This window comes from Callorhinus ursinus, unplaced genomic scaffold, assembly GCF_003265705.2.
Source record: "Callorhinus ursinus isolate GAN/ISIS: 27379988/994484 unplaced genomic scaffold, GSC_fseal_2.0 scaffold125, whole genome shotgun sequence".
NCBI lineage: Eukaryota > Metazoa > Chordata > Mammalia > Carnivora > Otariidae > Callorhinus > Callorhinus ursinus.
Window position 1 is genome coordinate 413,451 of NW_027397187.1, and position 11,870 is coordinate 425,320.

General features: G+C 48.4%; 1 protein-coding gene across 1 annotated transcript in view; it reads left to right on the plus strand.

The window, feature by feature from the left end:
• The first annotated feature begins 11,362 nt into the window (after positions 1-11,362).
• The window catches only part of ENTPD8 (ectonucleoside triphosphate diphosphohydrolase 8), a 5,491-nt gene continuing 4,983 nt past the window's right edge, over positions 11,363-11,870 (plus strand). Inside the window, exon 1 of the mRNA XM_025864852.2 lies at positions 11,363-11,390. The gene's annotated coding sequence lies outside the window, so the exon portion shown is untranslated. The remainder of the gene's footprint in view (positions 11,391-11,870) is intronic.

Below are 11,870 nucleotides of genomic sequence, written 5' to 3' on the forward strand. Positions count from 1 at the left end.
GCCACCGCCTGGCTCTCCTCTCAGCACCGTCCACTACCTCCCTGGGCCCAGAAACTTCGGGGCCTGCTGGTCCAAGGTTGCTGCGCATGGTTGCCTGGACAGAGAGGGCTGGGTGGGGCCTCTAGACCTCCCCTGCCAAGGGCAGGCTCCATGAGAGGACCTGGCAGCGGTGGGGATGGAGAAAAGCAGGTTCTTGAGATAGCTGCAGGGGGCAGAGGGGTGTGCTGCTGGAAAAGGGTCAAGAAGGGTCGGGCAGTGAGAGCAGAGGCCCCCCAGGCACCAAGCAGAGGGCCACCCACCCCTCAGGCCGCTCTCCACATCTGGTCAGCAGTATGGCTGCCGCAGGGTGCCAGGAAGTGACCGTGGGACCAGCTGGCCACCCTTTTCCAGATGGGCCCAGTAGCAAAGCTGCTGCTGCCGTAGCTAGGCCTGGCTACCTGGGTGGCTCTTGGGTCTCTAGTGGTCCAGGGATGGGGCAACAGGTGCCAGATGTGCACACATAAGGCCACCAAGGGCTGGGCAGGATGGGAGGCCACCAGTGGACAGCGTGGGTAGAGTCTAGGAAGCTTGAGGCCTTGGGTGCTGGGATCCTGGAGGCAGGCGGCCCTTCCTGGGGTGGGCATGCCAGCTCCAGGGGCACACAGCCCCGCGGCCTCCAGATGCTTCCAGGGCATCCCACACAGGGCTGGGGCAGGCGGCTGAGCGGTCGGTATCTACGGGAATAGGTAAGCTTGTAGGTACGTAGATGCCAGATGCCTGTCTACATGCTCTCACATATGAAGTTGTGTTATTTGGGAGTTTTTAGCACTCTCAGTGCCTGAGCCATGACGTATCGCCCCTGCTCCTCACACCCGCAGGCTGCCTGGTGCTGCCAGAATTTCTGTCTGTAGGCTTTTGTCTTAAACGTGCAGGCGAGGAGGCTAGCTCTCCCCAAGATGACCCAGCTACCTGCACGCTGTGCACTTAGAAGGCACATTTCCTGTGCTGTCTGCAACCCTCATCCCGGACCAGCTGGAAACTGTGTCCTACGCCCCTTCCCCTCACTTCCCCTCACCTCGTGGGGCCCTGTAGCTGCAGGTCTGGGGCTGCTTCAGCAGGACTGTTCAGCCCACATGGTCCTTCGGGACGGCTGCGGTGGAGAAGGCCTGGGAGGTCTGCCAGCACGAAGTTCGAGGTCTTAACGTCTGGCTCACAAGGTTCCGTTCCTTGCCCCATAACCACTGAAGAGAAGCAGGGTGGAGGGACAGGTGTCACAAGTGGGGGAAACACTACCCAGGAACAAGCCCAGTACAACGTGGACAAGCATTTTGGAGAAGTACAGGTAGGGAAAGTGTGGCAGCCGTGAGGGCCGGGGCCACCGCAGCAGCGCTGACCCACCCGCCGGCCCCCGCAGCTAGAGGTGCTGAGAGAGGCAGAAGCGTCCTTGACACGCAAGAAGTTCTTAGGTATTAAGGAAAGGACAGCGGTCGGGAGGGGAAATGAGTAAGGATCTCGAGGGAGAACACAGAAAAGTCAAAGGGCTAATGAATGCACGGTCTCCTTAGCCTCTTAGGGACCCAGTGACAGCCAACAAAAGGGACGAGGTGATTACTTCTTGCCGGTTGGTTTGGCACAAACATTAGGGCATTAGTGGCCTGTGCTGGTGAATGTGTGGGGAAAAAGGTAACGTGAGTTGATACAGCCTTTCAGGAAGATAATCTGGCCGCAGCTCTTAAAATATAACATACGGGGCGCCTGGGTGGCTCAGTTGAGCATCTGAGTCTTGATTTCAGCTCAGGTCATGATCCAGGTAGAGCCCTGCATGGAGCTCTGCGCTCAGCAGGGAGTGTGAGATTCTCTCCCTCTGCCCCTCCCCAGCTCACTCTCTCAAACAAATAAATCTTGAAATTGTGTGTGTGCATTATATGTATAATGCTATATATATATATTTGTATAGCTGAGAAGCCGGCAGGTCTGTCGAGCCAACACCTCCCTCCCTCTGGGGCAGCTCGTTCATGCCATTGATTGGGGCGAGGCCAGGTCACAGGGCCGGCTGTCCCAGAAGGAGCGGATGGTTCAAAAGGCTCATTGTTAAGGGGGAAATACGGTCAGGCCTCTGTTTAAAGTGAGTAGGTAGGTGAACAGTGATGAGAGGAGTCTGGCCGCCCACTGTGACACGTACACCTTCATAATTCATTAATTCGTAATTACCCAGAAGGCCAGGCCTGAGCACAACCCCTGTCTCTCCAGACAGCATGGGCACAGGTGGTGCCAGCTGCCCGTCTCCCCCACCTGCCCTCTTTGTGCCTCCCTCACCTGCTGTGGGCCCTCCTTGGCCCCAGATGTGAGCCTCGCTAAGACAGAGCTGGGGCATGGTGCCCCAGCAGGGTGGGGGAGTGTCTCCAGTCACACCGAGGGGTGATTCCCAACCCGTAGAGGGAAACAGCCTCTCCACATGGGGATAAATCCACATATGTAATTACAGGCTGTGACAGGAGGTGTGGCCGCTCACTCCCGGCAGTTAGTGTTGCTGGGGGCAGAGGAGAGAAGACATGAAACCTGCCCCTGCCAACGGCAGGATGGGCCAGGAAGCCACCTCCCACACCTCCCCCGTGGGTGTCCTCCAGCCCCGCCTCCACTTACAGCCCCTTGAGCTGCTGCTCTGCCCAGCAACATGGGTACAATCTGCCTCATCTAGAAGCTTCCAAGGCTCCCTCACTCCTAGAATGAAACTCACACTTGGCACTTGCCTCCCGCTTCCAGAAGGGACACATTGTACTAACAGCTCCTCTTACTAAGTCTGCACGCTAGGGAGAGAGGTTTCCACCGGCAGTTCCCATGGAGTAGTCTCTGGAAACCAGGGTCGATTTGGGGGGTGGTGTCAAAGCCCCTGTGGGAGTTGCCCCTGCTGGTCCCACCCCTATGCAGCGGTCAGCTGAACAGGGCCAGGGTCTGTTGGAGGGCTCAAGGAAGGCAGCCATGCAGGCTGGGTATGGAAGGAGGGACCCAGGAGGGAGCCAGGAGGCAGGGAGATAGAAAGTACTGGGAAGCCACCTGCAAAGGCGTTTATGAACCCTTAGCCCTGCACTCAGGCCCATGTAGAAGCAACCCTAACCCATGCCCCGTGCAGCAGACTGGCTCACTCCCAGACAGGAGGCTCAGCAAAGCCAAACAGAAAATGTGGTGAAGGAAAAGGGGATGACCTGGGACTAGAGCCCCTGAGGCTGCCGCTAAAACCCCAGCATTCTCCACAGGATGGAAGCAAGACCCCAGTCTCACAGAATGGCATTCAAAATATTGCACCCAGAAGTGGTGACACCTGGAGAACCCTGAGAAGGCTAGCCAGCAGAGAGAAGGCCTCCAGCACTGGCAAGCCTGGGCAGCACTTTGCAACCACACTCAGGGTCGTTCCAAACAGAAACCACCAAGACAAAGCACAAAAGTGCAAAAACACAGCACTACACAGGCCATGAAAAGGACTCTTTCCAGTATGGGCTGAAACAAGAAGGCAGATGCTGCCTTGTTCACCCTCGGCTGAGAAAACTCACGTCTGGCACTCATGTGTTTTGCTGCCCCTGCATACGTCCATAAATGACCTTGCAAGTATTGATTTGGGGATTATAAATAATTTTTGGTTAGTAGGCAAAATTGCAAACACAAAATCCACAAATAATGAGGACTGTGATAACAAATAAAATCCAGGATTATATAAAGAATAGAACCAAGTAGAGTCTCTCCTGAGACTGTAAGGCTGGTTTAGTATTCAAGAAAATCAACCAATGTAAAGCGCTACATTGAGAGTCTAAAGAAGAAAAATCACATGAACGTGTTAATGGAGGAGGAAAAAGCACTTGACAAAATACATTTGTTTGTGAAGAAAACTTCTCTAGCAAACTAGAAGGGAACTTCCTCAACCTGAAGAAGGGCATCTACCTAACAATGTAGGTCACACCTACAACGAACACCATGCTCAGTGGTGAACGACTGAATGCTTTTTCCACAAGGTTGGGAACAAGGGAAAGATGTTTACCCTCCCCAAGCCTCCTCAACGTACAACTGGAAGTCTTAGCCCGTGCAATAAGGCAAGAAAGGGAAATAAAACGCATGCATATCGGAGAGGAGGAAATGAAGCTATTCCTATTTACAGACAACATGACTGTCAAAAATTCCAGGGGAACCCTCCTACACTGTTGGTGGGAATGCAAGCTGGTGCAGCCACTCTGGAAAATAGTATGGAGGTTCCTCAAGATGTTAAAAATAGAGCTACCCTATGATCCAGCAATCACACTACTGGGTATTTACCCCAAAGATACAAATGTAGTGATCTGAAGGGGCATGTGCACCCCAATGTTTATAGCAGCAATGTTCACAATAGCCAAACTGTGGAAAGAGCCCAGATGCCCATCGACAGATGAATGGGTAAAGAAGATGTGGTATATATACACAATGGAATATTATGTAGCCATCAAAAAATGAAATCTTGCCATTTGCAATGATGTGGTTGGAACTAGAGGGTGTTATGCTAAGCAAAATAAGTCAATCAGAGAAAGACAAGTATCATATGACCTCACTGATATGAGGAATTTGAGAAACAAGACAGAGGATCCTAGGGGAAGGGAGGGAAAAATGAAACAAGATGAAACCAGAAAGGGAGCCAAACCATGAGAGACTCTTAATCTCAGGAAACCAACTGAGGGTTGTTGGAGGGGAGGGGGGTGGGAGGGATGGGGTGGCTGGGTGATGGACACTGGGGAGGGTATGTGCTATGGCGAGCGCTGTGAGTTGTGTAAGACTGATTAATTACAGACCGGTACCCCTGAAACAAATAATACATTATATGTTAATTTTAAAAAATTCCAGGGAATCTATACACAAATTCCTAGAACTAATAAGTGAGTATTAGGGTACAAGGTCAACACACAAAAACCAACTGTATTTCTATTTACTATTAATGAACAATTGAATATGGAATTTAAAAATAATACAATTTATAATAGCTCCCACAAAAATGAAATACTTAGGTATAAATCTTACAAAACATACACTGTAAACTATAAGACAGACTGTAGTAAGAGACAAAGAAGTGATAACATTAGATAAAGGGATCAATCCAATAAGAGGATATAATGATCATAGATATTTATGCACCCAATGTAGGAGCACCTAAATATATAAAGCAAATATTAACAGACCTAAAGGGAGAAATAAACAGCAATATAGAAATAGTGGGGGACTTTCACAGCCCACTTTCATCAACGGGTAGATCATCCAGACAGAAAATCAATAAGGAAACATGGGCTGTAAACACCTTAGACCCAACGGACTCAACAGATGCACACAGAACATGCCACCAGCAGCAGACCCACAAACTATTCTCAAGCGCACATGGAATACTCTCCCAGACAGATCACATGTTAGGCCACAAAACAAGTCCTAATAAATTTTTTTTAAGATTTTATTTATTTATTTGACAGAGAGAGACACAGCGAGAGAGGGAACACAACAAGCAGGGAGAGTGGGAGAGGGAGAAGCAGGCTTCCTGCGGAGGAGGGGGCTCGATGTGGGACTTGATCCCAGGACCCTGGGATCACGACCTGAGGCAAAGGCAGACGCTTAACAACTGAGCCACCCAGGCACTCCAAGTCCTAATAAATTTAAGAGGATTGAAATCATACCAAGAATCTTTTCTGACCACCATGGTATGAAACGAGAGATTAATTACACAAAGAAAACTGGAAAATCCAAAAATATGTAGAGATTAAACAACATGCTACTGAACAACTAATGGGTCAAAGAAATCAAAGGAAAACTTAAAAAAAAATACCTTGAGACAAATAAAAATGGAAATACAACCTACCAAAATTTATGGGATGCAGCAAAAGCAGTTCCAAGAGGGAAGTTCATAGTGGTAGATACTACCTCAAAAAAACAAGAAAAGTTTCAAATAAACAACCTAACTTTATACCTCAAGGAACTAGGAAAAAGAACAAATGAAACCCAAAGTTAAAAGGAAGGAAATAACAAGGATCAGAGCAGAAATAAATGAAATAGAGACTAAAAAGATAATAGAAAAGATCAACGAAACTAAGAGCTGGTTTTTTTAAAAGATAAACAAAATTAACAACCTTTAGCTAGATTTACCAAGAAAAAAAGAGACAGAACTCAAATAAAATGAGAAATGAAAGAGAAGTTACAACAGATACTGCAGAAATACAAAGGATCGTAAGAGACTACTATGAACAATTATACACCAATAAATTGGACAACCAGAAGAAATGAATAAATTCCTAGAAACATACAACCTACCAAGCCTGAATCATGGAATTCAATGGAAAATTAATGGAAAATCTGAACAGACCGATTACCAGCAAGGAAAATGAATCAGTCATCGAAAACATCCCAGCAAACAGAAGTCCAAGACCAGATGGCTTCACAGGTGAACTCTACCAAACATCTAAAGAAGAATCAATACCAATCCTTTTCAAACCCTTTAAAAAATAGAAGAGGGGGGAGCACTTCCAAACGTTTTATGAGGCCATCATTACCCTGACACCAAAACCAGGTAAGGATGCCACCAAAAAAACTCAAAACAAAACAACAACAAAAACAATATCCCTGATGAACATAGATGCAAAAATCCTCAAACAAATTTTAACAATCCAAATTCAACAATACATTAAAAAGGATCATATACTGTGATCGAGTGGGATTTATTCCAGAGATGCAGGGTGGTTCAACATCCACAAATCAGTCCGTGTGATACACCACGTTAATAAAATGAAGAATAAAAATCATGTGTTTATCTCAATAGGTGCATAAAAAGGATTTGACAAAGTTTAACATCCACTTATGATAAAAACTCAATAAAGCAGGTCTAGAGAGAACATACCTTAACATAACAAAGGCTGTACATGACAAGCCCACAGCCAATGTCACAATGGTGAAAAGCTGAAAGCTTTCCTCTAATTCAGGAATAAGACAAGAATGTCTACTGTTGCCACTTGTATTCAACATAGAATTGGGGGTCTTAACAAGAGCAAAGACAAGGGGCACCCGGGTGGCTCAGTCATCAAGCGGCTGCCTTCAGCTCGGGTCATGATCCCAGGGTCCTGGCATCGAGCCCCACATTGGGCTTCCTGCTCAGCGGGGAGTCTGCCTCCCCCTCTCCCACTCCCCCTGCTTGTGTTCCCTCTCTCGCTGTCTCTCTCTCTGTCAAATAAATAAATAAAATCTTAAAAAAAAGAGCAATTAGGCAAGAAAAAGAAATAAAAGACTTCCAAATTGGAAAGGAAAAAGTAAAACTATCACTATCTGCAGAGGACATGATATGTATAGAAAATCTTAAAGACTCTATCAAAAAACAGAACAAATTCAGTAAACTTGCAGGATACAAAATCAATACACAAAAATCTATTGCATTTCTTTACACTAATAATGAACCATCAGAAAGAGAAATTAAGAAAACAATCCCAATTACAATTGCATCAAAAAGAATGAGGGGCACCTGGCTGGTTCAGTTGGTGGAGTGTGTGACCCTTGATCTCAAGGTTGTAGGTTTGAGGCCCACACTGGGTATAGAGATTAGTTAAAAAATAAACTCTTGGGGCTCCTGGGTGGCTCAGTGGGTTAAGCGTCTGACTTCGGCTCAGGTCATGATCTCAGGGTCCTGGGATGGAGCCCTGTGTCTAGCTCCATGCTCAGTGGGGAGTCTGCTTCCCCCTCTCCCACTGTCCCGCCACCCCTCCATCTGCTCGTGTGCTCTCTCTCTCTTTCTCTCTAAGATAAATGAGAGCTTAAAAATAAATAAACAAAATCTTATTAAAAAAAGAATAAAATACCTATGGATAAATTTAACCAAGAAGATGAAAGACTTGCCTATTGAAAACTACAAGACATTAGTGAAAGAAATTGAAGAAGACACAAATAAAAGATATTTCATGCCCCTGGTTTGAACGAACTAATATTGTTAAAATGTCCATATTGCCCAAGACAATCTACAGATTCAATGCAATCCCTATCAAAATTCCAATGGTATTTTTCACAAGAAATAGAACAAACAATCCTAAAATTTTTATGGAACCGTAGAAGATCCTGAAGAGCCAAAGCAATCTTGAGAAGGAACGAAGCTGGAGACATCATGCTCCTTGATTTCAGACTATTTTACAAAGTTAGAGTAATTAAAACATTATGGTACTGGCATAAAAAGAGATACATAGATGAATGGAACAGAACAGAGAGCTCAGAAATAAACCCACGCATGTGGTCAATTAATTTACAACTGAGTAGGCAAGAATATGCCTACTTCAATAAATGGTGTCAGGAAAACTGGACAGCTACATGCACAAGAATGAAACTGGGCACTACCTTACACCACACACAAAAACTAACTTGCAATGGATTACAGACTGGAATGTAAGATCTGAAACCATGAAACTCCTAGAAGAAGTTCCTTGACAGCAGTCTTGGTAATGATTGTTTGAATCTGACACCAAAAGCAACAGAACAAAAGCAAAAATAAACAAGTGATACAACACCAAACTAAAAATCTGCACAACAAAGGAAATGATCCACAAAATGAAAAGGCAACCTGCTGAATGAGAGAATGTAATTGCAAATCATGTATCTGCAAGGGGCTTGTGCCCAGAACTCACAGAGCCAACAGTGAAAAGACAGAGAAGCTGATTACATCATGGGCAGAGGACCTGAACAGATACTTTTCCCAAGAAGATCTCCAGATGGCCAAGAGACACATGAAAAGACGCTCCACATCACTCATCATCAGGGAAATGCAAATCAAAACCACAATGAGATACCACCTCACACTGGTGAGGATGGCTAAAATTAACCAGACAGGAAGGGGAAGCTGTTGGCGGGGATGCGGAGAAAGGGGACCCCTCTTACACGGCTGGTGCGAATGCAAGCTGGTGCAGCCCCTCTGGAAAACAGTGTGGAGTTTCCTCAGAAAGTTAAAAATAGAACTACCCTAGAACCCGCAATTGCGCTACTAGATATTTATCTGAAGAGGACAAAAATACTAATTCGGAAAGATATATGCACCCTTCATTGCAACATTACTCACAACAGCCAAGATATGGAAACTTTTTGTGTCCACCAGTGGATGAATGGGTATAGGAAAACGTGGGGTGTGTGTGTGTGTGTGTGTAAGTAATGGAGTATTACTCAGCCATAAAAAGAATGAAATCTTACCATTTGCAATGATGTGGATGGATGTCGAGGGCATTACGCTCAGTGAGATAAGGCAGAGAATGACAGACGCCATGTGGTCTCTCACACGTGGACGTGAGCTCCAACAACAGCAACAACAGAGCCGAACTTGTGGATGCGGACAACAGGTTGGTGGCTGCAAACGATGGGGGGGTATAGAGTGGGAGAAATGGGTCAACTGTCTTGTTTTGCTTAAATAAGTTGAATTTAAAAACACACGTACTGGATCATTGTTTTGAAAACTAGAAATTCTAGGAAAAGAGAATGTTTAAAAGCCCTAAATCCTAAATAAAGGGAGAGAAGAGAACCGTGTTCATGGACTAGAAGGCTGAAACTTGTGAAGATGTCAATTCTCCCCAAAACGATCACAGAAATTTCAAGAGAATGTTTTGTAGCCAGAGAGGGGCCGGCACAGAGGAACTAGAAGAGCTAAACAACTTTTAGAAAGAATGAGGTGGGGTGGGTGGGAGGCCCACATGGCGGCAGTGGTCAGCACAGACACAGGGGAGGTGGACGCAGAAGGGCCCAGAGACAGGCCCACACGAGTGGCCATCATGCCCGGGTGCACGAGAGTTCATACAGAAAGGACGCCTTCTCACCAACGGTACTGCATGAGAAGTGAGCCTTGACCTAAGCCGCGCGTCTCACCAAAGATCAGACGGACCGGAGCTCTAAACACACATCATGGAACTACAGCTTTTAGGAAAAGGGAATCTTCAAGACCTGGTGTTTAGAGAAAAGTTCCCAGCAGTGACATGAAAGGTGCCGTCCACAGGAGAACATACACTGGATTTCAGCAGGAATTTAAAATTTTGCTCTGTGAAATGCATCATTAACAAAATAAAAAGACAAGCTACAGACCTGGAGAAAAATTTGCAAACCACATACATGACAGAGGGATAGAGCTAGAATATATAAAGAACTTTTGGTATCTAAACGTGGTGTCTCTTCCGATCGGATGGCACCCCCCCAAATGTGGGGCCACCCAATAGGGCAGAAGCCGGTGGAGCAGGAGGGGAAAGAATTCACTCGAGCAGAACAAAGGAGATAAGAGTTTCTTGAATCCACGGCCAGGGGGCTGTGGGCAGGACCACAGAGGAGAGCCTGTGTGCCACGGGGCCGTGGCTGAGGGCTGTCTTTAAAGAGGGAGGCCGAGGAGGTATGACCATGTATGGGATTTTCCCTTGTTCGGTAACTGTGCCTGGTTGTAAGTAGCCCATTGGTCAGCAGATATTTTGGACATTTTGAGGTGGGTCTCCTGATGTGCTTGTCTGTGTTCAGCCAGGGGGTCGCTCAGCCTATTTGCCTGAAAGCCGCCTCTACAGAACTCCCTAAACTTAAAGGAAGAAATTGAACAATCCAATTCTAAAATGGGCAAAATGTGACACTTCGTCAAGGAGGATATACGTGTACAAATCAGCATGTGGAAGGGTGTCCAGCACCCCAGCCATGGGTGGGTGTTAAAACCATAATGAGGTTTCACTGTGCACCCATCAGATTGGCTAAAATTAAAAATCATGACATCAAAGGCCGGGGCTGCTGCAGAGAAGCTGGACCTCACTCAAACAGGCAGTTGGAATCCAGTTACACATGACTTGGCCATGCGCTCAGCCGTGTGTCCCTGGGTGAGTTGGGCACCGAGGTCCTCAGCGGGAAGCCCCCAGATGCCTTCGACAGGGGCAGGCCACGCAAACTGCGGCCTGTCTATACGGCCTGACTCAGGCCCCGAGGAGGGACTGGGGCGTCTGTGGTGGCTGCTGGGCCTCGCGCTTCGCCCTGCGTGGAGGAAGCCAGGCTCCACCCATCCCTGGGGCCTTCTCCCAGAGGCCTTCGGTGGTGGGGCTGGCGGGGGCAGGGCGCGACCCCGGGAGGGGTGCCGAGTGATTCTGACTGTGGGGGTGTTCTTGTGAGTTTCGACACAAACGGGGCGATTTCATTGTACGCTCACAACAACCAAACACAGCTGCACTAAGGTGCTGAACTCACCCTCCTCCCTGGACCACAGGCTAGTCGGGCCTCCTCTGGCCTCTGCTCTAGCCAAGCCCTGGGTCACCAGACTCCGACCTGCCCGGAACCTGAGCCCGGCGCCCGGCTTCCCGCTGGGGGAGGGTGGGGCTGGAGGGCAAAGTCTGCTTAGCCTCCGTGGAGTGGTGGCGGCCCACCTGGGCAGTCAGCGAGTGGAGCAGGTGGGGCAGGGGCAACCCCAGGCAGCAGATGAGGGGATGACCCTGGCTGGTGGGGGGGGGGGGTGAGTGTGACCCTAGGTAGTGGGGGATGACCCCCCGGCAGGGGCCTGAGCTCAACCCCCCTAAACCTCTGTTGGCCAGTCTGTGAACTAGGGGTGGGCAGAACCAGCTCACAGGGGATCATTTTCCCAGGCTCTGCCACCTGCCTGGTGAGGTCCAGGCAGAGGTGGGTGGTGACTAGCTGAGGGAGAGGCAGGAAAGCACTTGCCAGGTGCCTGAGGGACCGCAGCCTAGCTTTCTCCTGGTTGCAGCTATATCCAGCAGCCCAGGTGAGGGGCCTCTCCTAGCCTGAGGGGGGCTGTCCTGGTCTGGGGGGGGCTCTGGTGGGGGGGGGGCTGTCCTGGTCTGGGGGGGGCGCCCGGTGGGGGGGGGGGTGGCGGGGCGGGGGGGGGGAGCGCGGGGGGGGGGGGGGGGGGCGGG